The sequence below is a fragment of the Salvelinus alpinus genome, chromosome 9, assembly GCF_045679555.1.
Source record: "Salvelinus alpinus chromosome 9, SLU_Salpinus.1, whole genome shotgun sequence".
Taxonomy (NCBI): Eukaryota; Metazoa; Chordata; class Actinopteri; order Salmoniformes; family Salmonidae; genus Salvelinus; species Salvelinus alpinus.
The window spans coordinates 52623447-52634814 of record NC_092094.1 but is presented as its reverse complement, the minus strand read 5'-3'; positions in this window follow the sequence as shown (position 1 = coordinate 52634814).

Sequence of the window (11368 nt, the reverse complement as noted above, 5' to 3'; positions counted from 1 at the left end):
TTGGGAGAATGTCATATGGTCAGATGAAACCAAAATATAACTTTTTGGTAAAAACTCAACTCGTCGTGTTTGGAGGACAAAGAATGCTGAGTTGCACCCAAAGAACACCATACCTACTGTGAAGCATGGGGGTGGAAACATCATGCTTTGGGGCTGTTTTTCTGGAAAGGGACCAGAACGACTGATCCGTGTAAAGGAAAGAATGAATGGGGCCATGTATCGTGAGATTTTGAGTGAAAACCTCTTTCCATCAGCAAGGGCATTGAAGATGAAACGTGGCTGGGTCTTTCAGCATGACAATGATCCCAAACACACCGCCCGGGCAACGAAGGAGTGGCTTCGTAAGAAGCATTTCAAGGTCCTGGAGTGGCCTAGCCAGTCTCCAGATCTCAACCCCATAGAAAATCTTTGGAGGGAGTTGAAAGTCCGTGTTGCCCAGCAACAGCCCCAAAACATCACTGCTCTAGAGGAGATTTGCATGGAGGAATGGGCCAAAATACCTGCAACCGTGTGTTGAAAACCTTGTGAAGACTTACAGAAAACGTTTGACCTCTGTCATTGCCAACAAAGGGTATATAACAAAGTATTGAGATAAACTTTTGTTATTGACCAAATACTTATTTTCCACCATAATTTGCAAATAAATTCATTAAAAATCCTACAATGTGGTTTTCTGGATTTTTTTTTCTCATTTTGTCTGTCATGATGAAAATTACAGGCCTCTCTCATCTTTTTAAGTGGGAGAACTTGCACAATTGGTGGCTGACTAAATACTTTTTTGCCCCACTGTATGCATAGTCACTTTAACCATACCTACATGTACAAACTACCTCAATCAGCCCGACTAACCGGTGCCTGTATATAGCCTCACTACTGTATATAGCCTCGCTACTGTTATTTTTCACTGTTCTATTGTTCACCTAATAATTGTATTTATTTTTTTGTTTTACTTAAGAATTGTACTGTTGGTTAGTAAGTATGCATTTCACTGTAAGCATTTTACTGTATTTGGCGCACGTGACAAATAAACTTTGATTTGATTTGTGCTGTTGTCTGTGCACAATACTGTTTGTGCCATGTTGTGTTGCTACTGTGTTGTTGTCATGTGTTGCTGTGTTGTTGTCATGTGTTGCTGCCATGCTGTGTTGTCATGTGTTGCTGCCATGCTTTGTTGTTTTCTAAGGTCTCTCTTTAAGTAGTGTTGTGGTGTCTCTCTTGCCGTGATGTGTGTTTTGTCCTATATTTTTAATCCCAGCCCACGTCCCCGCAGGAGGCCTTTTGCCTTTTGGTAGGCCGTCATTGTAAATAAGAATTTGTTCTTAACTGACTTGCCTAGTTAAATACAATTACTATTATTTTTAAATGAATAAAAAATGCATTTTGCAACTCTACAGAGAAATCCTATTAGATTGATGTATTCCCATTTTATTATTTTATCAAGAGTCACAGTCTTTTAAGAGGATCAGACACAAATGTATCACCACAGATGCCGGATCAAGAATAAATTGGCTGTAAGGTTACTTGAGTGCATCTAAGTATGTTATTAGAAAGATATCTGAAGGTATTTGCCCCAGCGTGGGAATGTCTCCCCGGCACAGAGCCCTTATCTATAAATAATCTTGTGGATCGCTGGTGTTTTCCAAGGTGAGTCGGATCTCTGAAGGAACTCTTACTCCATAGATGGGCTATATTTTCTTACCCCCCTCCCTTCCCTATCATCCCACCCCTTTACATGCATTCTACATGGAGCTCACACACGTCGTTTATATACACACACTCATAAGATCGAGGACACACGACCCACACACACTGTATGTACTGTACACACAGGCACACATCTTGTGTACAAACACACTCCCTCTCTTTACTGAACTGTGGTGTTATACACACACAAATTGTCCCTCTCTCCCGCCCTTCTTCCCTTCCTCCCTTCTTGGTGCCCTGACATTTGCAGGGTTACGATGGCGATGGATGCTGTCAATACCGTGGATATACACTAAAAACAAATGGTTCTATAGTTCCAAATAAGGGTTATTTGGCATGTAACCATAGCTGAAGCCTTTTTGGTGTTATATAGAACCCCTTTTTGAAAGTTCTATAAAGAACCATGCACATACGGGTCTAAATGGAACCTTTATGGTGCTATAAAAGAACCCTTTCCTACAAAAAGACTTCCGATATGGTTTCAACCCTTTTTGATGCTGTATAGAACTCTTTTTAATGGTTCTTTATAGAAACTCTATGGAGAAAGGTTATTTATAGAACCATTCTCAATCTCAAAGGTTCAACAAAGAACTGTAGAACAGTACAGGGTTATTTTCTCTGCTTAGCCATATTGCATTGTTCAAATTCCATAGGTGTGGTTATTATTGACAAGTTGAATCAGGTGCGTCAGCTCCGGAACATCTGGGGGTCTCTGAGGAGACAATTGAGAACCACGGATTTACACAATTGTTCTCAATTGACACAAGGCCATCATTTTTAACATGTACTGGCATAACACAACAGATTAGATCAACTGGAATGACACTCTCACTCCCGGTTGCACAAAAAGACCTGTGAGCAAACAACACTCCAAAATATTCTAGTGAGCCGCCACCCCATTATTTTTAATTATCAATAAAAGAGGAAATAACTATTTCTGAATTCTAAAGAACCATTGAAGGGCTCAAAATGGTTATTTGGGTCAGTATGGTTCCACATAGAACCATCGCCCTTCCCAAAGAACCTTATAGGAACCCATTTGTTTTGTGTGAATCGAGAGCTGCTGTGTCAGGAATGTGGCCTGTTTCTCACCTCGGACCAGACCTGTACTATTCACACACACACACACACACACACACACACACACACACACACACACACACACACTCAAAATCAAATGTATTCGTCACATACACATATTTAGCAGATGTTATTGGGGGTGTAGCGAAATGATAGTGTTCCTAGCTCCAACAGTGTAGTAGTATCTAACAATTCACAACAATACACACTTCTAAAAGTAATAGAATGGAATTAAGAAATATATCAATTAGGACGAGCAGTGTCGGAGTGGCATTGACTAAATACAGTACAATACAGTATATACCGTGCCTTCGCAAAGTATTCAGACCCCTTGACTTTTTCCACATTTTGTTACGTTACAGCCTTATTCTAAAATTGATTCAATCTTTTTTTCCCCTCATCAATCTACACACAATACTCCATTTATTTTTAATGGCCAGTCTAAGATATGGCTTTTTCTTTGCAACTCTGCCTCGAAGGCCAGAATCCCAGAGTCACCTATTCACTGTTGACATTGAGACTGGTGTTTTGCGGGTACTATTTAATGAAGCTGCCAGTTGAGGACTTGTGAGGCCTCTGTTTCTCAAACTAGACACTAATGTACTTGTCCTCTTGCTCAGTTGTGCACCGGGGCCTCCCACTCCTCTTTCTATTCTGGTTAGAGCCAGTTTGCACTGTTCTTTGAAGGGAGTAATACACAGCGTTGTATGAGATCTTCAGTTTCTTGGCAATTTCTCACATGGAATAGCCTTCATTTCTCAGAACAAGAATAGACTGACGAGTTTCAGAAGAAAGGTCTTTGTTTCTGGCCATTTTGAGCCTGTAATCGAACCCACAACTGCTGATGCTCCAGATACTCAACTAGTCTAAAGAAGGCCAGTTTTATTGCTTCTTTAATCAGAAGAACAGTTTTCAGCTGTGCTAACATAATTGCAAAAGGGTTTTCTAATGATCAATTAGCCTTTTAAAATTATAAACTTGGATTAGCTAACACAACGTGCCATTGGAACACAGGAGGGATGGTTGCTGATAATGGGCCTCTGTACGCCTATGTATGTAGATACTCCATAAAAAATCTGCCGTTCCCAGCTACAATAGTCATTTACAACATTAACAATGTCTGTATTTCTAAGACTGTATTTCTAATCAATTTTATTTTAAATGGACAAAAAATGTGCTTTTCTTTAAAAAACAAGGCAATTTCTAAGTGACTCCAATCTTTTGAACGGTAGTGTATACATACTGTATATGTCAGAGCGGCATTGGACTAAGATAGTGGCATAGTATAGAGTACAGTATATACACATATGAGATGGGTGATGCAATATATACACACAATTAAAGTGACTAAGATACCGTAGAATAGTATAGAGTACAGTTTATACATATGAGTAATGCAAGATACGGAGACATTATTAAAGTGGCTAGTGTTTCATTACCTTAAAGTGGCCAGTGATTCCTAATCTATGTCTATAGGCAGTTGCCTCTGATGTGTTAGTGATGGCTGTTTAGCAGTCTGATGGCCTTGAGATAGAAGCTGTTTTTCAGTCTCTCGGTCCCAGCTTTGATGCACCTGTACGGACCTCGCCTTCTGGATGATAGCGGGTGAACAGGCAGTGGCTCAGGTGGTTGATGTCCTTGATTAACTTTTTGGCCTTCCGATGACATCGTGTGCTGTAGGTGTCCAGGAGGGAAGTTTGCCACCGGTAATACATTGGGCAGACCGCACCACCCTCTGGAGTGCTTTGCGGTTGTGGGCGGTGTTGTGGTACCAGGCGGTGATACAGCCCAACAGGATGCTCTCAATTGTGCATCTTTAAAAGTTTGTGAGGGTTTTAGGTGTTAAGCTAAATTTATTTAGCCTCCTGAGGTTGATGAGGCGCTGTTACGCCTTCTTCACCAGACTGTCTATGTGGGTGGACCATTTCAGTTTGTCAGTCATTTGTACTCCGAGGAACTTGAAGCTTTTTTCTCCGCTGCGGTCCCATCGATGTGGATGGGGGGGGGGGGGTGCTCCCTCTGCCGTTTCCTGAAGTCCACGATCACCTCCTTAGTTTTGTTGACGTTGAGTGAGAGGTTATTTTCCTGGCACCACACTCCCAGAGCCCTCACCTCCTCCCTGTAGGCTGTCTCATCGTTGTTGGTAATCAAGCCTACTACTGTTGTGTCGTCTGCAAACTTGATGATTGAGTTGGAGGCGTGCTTGGCCACGCAGTCATGGGTGAACAGGGAGTACAGGATGGGGCTGAGTACGCACCCTTGTGGGGCCCCATTGTTGAGGATCAGCGACGAGTAGGTGTTGTTTCCTACCTTCCCCACCTGGGGGCGACCCGTCAGGAAGTCCAGGACCCAGTTGCACAGGGCGGGGCTTAGACCCAGGGCCTCGAGCTTGATGATGAGCTTGGAGGGTACTATGGTGTTGAAGGCAGAGCTATAGTCAATGAACAGGATTTTGAAGTAGGTATTCCTCTTGTCCAGATTGTCCAGATTGGATAGGGCAGTGTACAGTGCGATGGCGATTGCATTGTCTGTGGATCTATTGGGGCGGTATGCAAATAGAAGTGTGTCTAGGGTGTCAGGTAAGGTATGATATGATCCTTAACTAGCCTCTCAAAGCACTTCATGATGACAGAAGTGAGTGCTATGGGGCGATATTCATTTAGTTCAGTTACCTTTCCTTTCTTGGGTACAGGAACAATGCTGGACATCTTGAAGCAAGTGGGGACATCAGACTGGGATAGGGAGAAATCGAATATGTCCATGCTCTGAGGATGCGGTTAGGGATGCCGTCTGGACCGGCAGCCTTCCGAGGTTTAACGCGCTTAAATGTCTTACTCACGTCGGCCACGGAGAACGAGAGCCCACAGTCCTTGAGAGCGGGCCGCGTCGGTGGCACTGTGTTATCCTCAAAGCGGGGAGAAGGTGTTTAGCTCGTCTGTGAGCAAGACGTCGCTGTCCGCAAAGTGGCTGGTTTTCCACTTTGTAATCTGTGATTGTCTGTAGACCCTGCCACATACATTTCGTACTGAGCTGTTGAATTACGACTCCACTTTATCTCTGTACTGACGTTTTGCCTGTTTGATTGGCTTATGGAGAGAATAACTACACTGTTTGTATTTGGCTATATTCCCAGTCACTTTGCCATAGTTGAATGCGGTGGTTCGCGCTTTCAGTTTTGCACGAATGCTGCCATATATCCACAGTTTCTGGTTTGGGTATGTAAGGGTCACTCACACACGGTAGACAAAAGTCTCTGTCTGAACCTGTCTCTTTCTGTGTGTGTGTGTGTGTGTGTGTGTGTGTGTGTGTGTGTGTGTGTGTGTGTGTGTGTGTGTGTGTGTGTGTGTGTGTGGTTTGATGGAACGGAGCCGTCTGTCTGAGAAATTGAGCCTATTGGTCACATCGTTCCCAGACAGCAGGCCTCTTAGCGAAACACAGCAGGAGCCTGGACATCATGACCATGCATACTGCTCACACACACACACACACACACACACACACACACACACACACATATCCACACAATGTGTCCCAGTTTCCATCAGCCCATGAGTGTGTACTTTTTTTTTGAGTGCATTCTATACCCTGTCTATTTTCACACATCAGAGGTCATGGTAACTCCCTTAGGGGTGGTTTCATGGACACAGATTAAGTCTAATCCTGGACTAACAAGTATTTTCAATAGAGATTCTGTTTAGAGTTTACTTTTTAGTCCAGGACTAGGCTTAATCTGTGTCCATGAAACTGGCCCTTAGGGTTAAAACTATAATCTCCTAAATCAACTGAACCCCAGACTCCTGGCCTAGCAACTTGTCAATAGATTTTTGCAAATCTTAAGGAACCTGTACGCAATATGGCGGGAACTCCAAGGCTATTGGAAACCTAAATTGAGCCATCATCATGTTGCTTAGGGAAGAAAGGGGCAAAGGGTCGTGTTCAGTAGACACAAAACGGGGGAAAACGCTATGAAACAAAGTGGGAGGTATAGGCTATCAGTAGGTCCACTTGTCCAAGGAACGCTTGTTTTTGTTTTCCCATTGCAAAACATTTTGCTACAGTGTACCATAATGAACATGACCCTGGAATGCCTCTACTCAGTGCTCTCAACAGTGTTGCATAGGCATTTGTCAAGGCAACGACAAGTTGGCTAAAGCACGAACAGAACCATCAAGAAAATACTTCTGTTACTAAATTTACAATACTGAGATAGCCATGTATAAATCAGTTAACAATAGCATAATTCCTGTTTGACGCAAGCGTTCGAAGACCCTATCTTAGAAGCAAACATGAGCCTTATCAAGTGAACTGTTTCTAATGAAAAGTAGGCTTTGGTTCTGGGTTCAGAGATTACCTTATGAGGGACATTTCTGTCAGTGAAGGCCAGCGATAGCACAATACACGTCACGGACTACTGTAATAGCATTAACAGTAAAGTCACTGGGCTGCCCACATGAAAACATACTACAGTTTACTATAAAATACTACAGTACTTACTCTAGAATTATATAGGAAATTGTAGTATACAGTAGAATACTATACTACACACTGTAGTATCCCTTGATCTTGTGTAGTACTTACTATAGAATGGTGTAGTATACGGTAGAATACTACATTAAATACTACAGTAATGTCCACAAAAACACAACACTTATTATCTATAGTAAATATTACAGTTTTTAATGTGTATATACCCTGACCATTCCCTTCCCCTATATCGCAATTTCTGCCACCCATAAGAGAGAAACCTACATGGTAAGGATAGACCATATTGTGTTCCCTACAAGTTATAGAAAAGAGCAGAAGCTCTGAACTATTCATTAAGACCCCAGTCCTACCTACCTACAGGTTATGTAGAATGTGCTCTTTTACTATTTCTCCAGTAGGTTTCATGAGGGAGAAAGCGTCCACTTCTATGTCAAAGATAAAAAATAAAAAAATAACACTATAGTAAATACTACAGTAATATCCCCAAAAACACAACAGTAAATACTACAGTATACTACAATCCCCAAAAACACTACATTAATTACTATAGCATAACAGTTCTATTTTATTACAGTATTTATACTGTAGTTAACTGTAAATACTGCAGTATACTACAGTAAATACCAGAGTACTACAGTAACGTCCACAAAAACACTACAGTGACTACTACAGTATTTATAACATAGTACTCTATAGTATTTTTTCATGTGGGTGAGTCCAGACTATTTGGGAATCCAGTGGCTCCTGTGGCTAACACGCGATACCACAAGGACCCGTTTCCAGCTTGTAATAACAGGTGTCGGGATCAGGGGCTAGCACACAGCGGCTAACGTAGTAATTATCAGCATGACGTTTGTGTTCACATGCCAAAAACCTTTCCAGACCGAGAGGAAACGTCGAACAAGAAAAAGATAAGGCTCAAAAAGCCAGGGAGATACTGGAAGGTAGGGTTTAAAAGTGCTCAGAGATGAGAAATTGGATTTGTCCCATTAGAACATAAAACACGTCAACTATGTATATAAATGGAATATGTTCCAAAGAATTAATAAAACATAAAAGTGATGCTAAAATAAATATGCTTCAATGTTTGAGCCTCTATATATTTTTACATTTACTGTAAGGGGATGGCAATACAATTTGCTGTAAAGCCTATGTACCTATCTATTTTAGCGTGTCAGTAGAGTATAATGGAAATGGAAAGAGGAATGGAACATTTAGAGATATTGCATTTCCTGTCTAGGAACTTTAAAGCCCTTAACATATATAGGGGAGAGTGGGGTAAGTCGTGCCAAAGGGTTAGTTTAGCCACCTCTTGTTTCTAGGAAACCATACACAAAATGAATCATGTGACCAAATATTTAGGAAGAGGTCATGTCGGCTGTGAAGCAATAAACCGCAATTGAATATATTTTCAAATATATTTATTGTGTTATAGATTTCATGACGCTTGTATCTAAACCAAAGTAGATTGTTTTTAGACTTTCATACATCAGTTGGGGTCTCTAGCAGCTTCAATATAAGGTCTTAAAAACCTAGCATGAACGTGCATCCTTGTAGCTGTGTGGGCTGATATAGTCAAAATGGTTGCTTTGGGATAAATTATGCCAAGGTTCCAGTTGGCTCAACGTACCCCATACAAATTATGATTACATTTTTTCAGTAATATGCATTGTATTTTAGCAATTTGTCATGCATAAGTACTCAAGATAGTGCATTCATTCAGAATATACATTTGTAGACGTGGAAAATCTTACCACCAAGGCGGCTCAACTTTTTGGGGATACGCTATGTTTTCAAAACTTAAATTCGGACGAATTTGGATTACTTCTAGGGATACACAACATCCGGAAATATATGTAGATATCTTGGTTAGAAATTGTATTCTCAAACAAGAGCAGTATACAAGCGCTTTACCCACAAACACAGTGCGGAGGCATTTCTCTGTCCATTTGTACACAAGAGTTCCACCTTCAACCTCTCTCTAGGAACAAATAGTCCCACCACAGTGTGGGCTGGCGAGAGTTGGCTCCACACACACACACACACATCCCTGCTCAACCAAGGGGCTTTAACCTGTTACACAACATCCCTGTGCTTGCCACCCACGCACGTACGTGCTCACACAGAACAATTATTCTTCAAGGGATGTTTATTGCAAAGTGAAGGTGCCAAGGTGGCACCCACTGAACCCACAGCGTGACTCTCCAAATGTACTGGGTGTCTGTCTGACAGAAGAGCAAACAGAGTACTACCTCTCCTCCTCTTTTCCTCTCCTCTCCCCTCTAGGTCAGTCCCAGAGGAGTAAAGGGGAGGGAGGGCACTGGGTAGTGATTGGGGTGCCACTGCCCATTAAGTGTTTGGGAACACATTATTACTTTCATTAAATGCTTCAACAAATCACTATGGGAGAATAACTCACGGGCGAGCGGCCTGGCCGGAGGGCAGTTTATACTAGTACTGAAACTAGTTTAAACTGAAAAGTCTTAGTCTCTACACTGGCGGCAACAGTAGCCTAAGAAAGTGAAGCTTCGGATAAGTCACTGCCAATGTGCTTCACCAGTGTCTACACCTTGAAGTTTATCACCCTCATATCATGGTGTTTCACAGGGGTGTGTCTCAATAGTGCAGCCTGGCATCCTTTATTTTTCTCCTCTCTTTCAAAGCATAAGCAACATATTTTTCAAAGCAATGTGATGGATGCTAGTGCCTGCAGGACATGATTTCACTTGTCCAGATCTTTTCTATCAGTGGCGGAGGAGGGGGAGAGAAGACAAGGATAGGACGCCAGTTTAGGTTATTGAGATGCACCCCTCCAACCAGAGCACAGGGTCCTGTTCAGTATGCACAAAACAAAAGAAAACGGGGTGAAATGAAGATAAGAAACGCTGGTTTTCATTTTCCATTGCGAAACAGGTGCCTTAATGAACATGAACCTGGGGTGTATTCATTCGACATCAAACAGAAGAAAACTGACTGAAACGGGGTTGGTGAGACCTGAACTCATTTTCATTTTCCATTGCAGAACGTGTTAAAACATTGGGCCCTCATGAACATAGCCCTGGTCTAAAAACTCTGGCACTGTCACAAGGAGAGCTTCTGTTTGCAATGATGCAGGTAATAGATATCTTACTAACACCTATTAATAAATACATCTTCTAATGACCTGAGCTGCTGTGGTATGACTGGATTACGTGCTTTGACATGTTGATGTAACCTAGTAGCCAGAGATTGAGGTAGTGTCTATATATAAACATATAGTAGTGCATCTGCTTGGAGAGGTCCATTCAAAACCAAAATTCTCATCAGTCAACTGTAAAATCTCACACAACGTACAAGACTCAAAGATATCTTAACAGCAGGCCTGTTTACTGCAAAACACATCATGAGACTTTTTGCTCTTGCTTGCTTTTTGGGCAAGAGGACAATGCTATCTTGAAAACTTGAACGTGGGACTGTATAAAAAATGGACTGATGAAGATTTTTTTTTTTTTTTGGGGGGGGGGGGATGCCCCTTTAAGTGTGTTGCAAAAATAAATGTATTACTGAGATTTAACAACTTTCATTAAATAAATTCAAACTTACGTCCATTTTATAACATACATTTCTCTCTCCAACATCCTGGTGCGTTGCGAAATATGTATTACCTTACGTACATGTGCATGTCAACACAAATGAACCAGATGGATAACCAAACTAAGAGGAGACATTCTGCTTAGGTTGGAGTAATGAAATTGGCTACTGTAGTTACGAGGGGAGAGGGGAGCCCTCCATGGTCCACGGTTGTGAAGGGGAAACTTTCCCCATGGTACTGAATATACAGGTAACTGCCAAAACAAAGGTGTGGTTCATGAGTTAATTAAGCAATTAACATCCCATCATGCTTAGGGTCATGTATAAAAATGCCCAATTGCCCATTATTTTGGCTAACATTGGTGGAAGAGATCTGTGACTTTGAAACAGGGGTCTCAAAAGGAGCATAGGGGGTTTAAAGGGTGTGTCTCAGTCACCAGATTTCAACCCAATTGAACACTTATGGGGGATTCTGGAGCAGCACCTGAGATAGGGTTTTCCACCACCAAAACACCAATTGATGGAATTT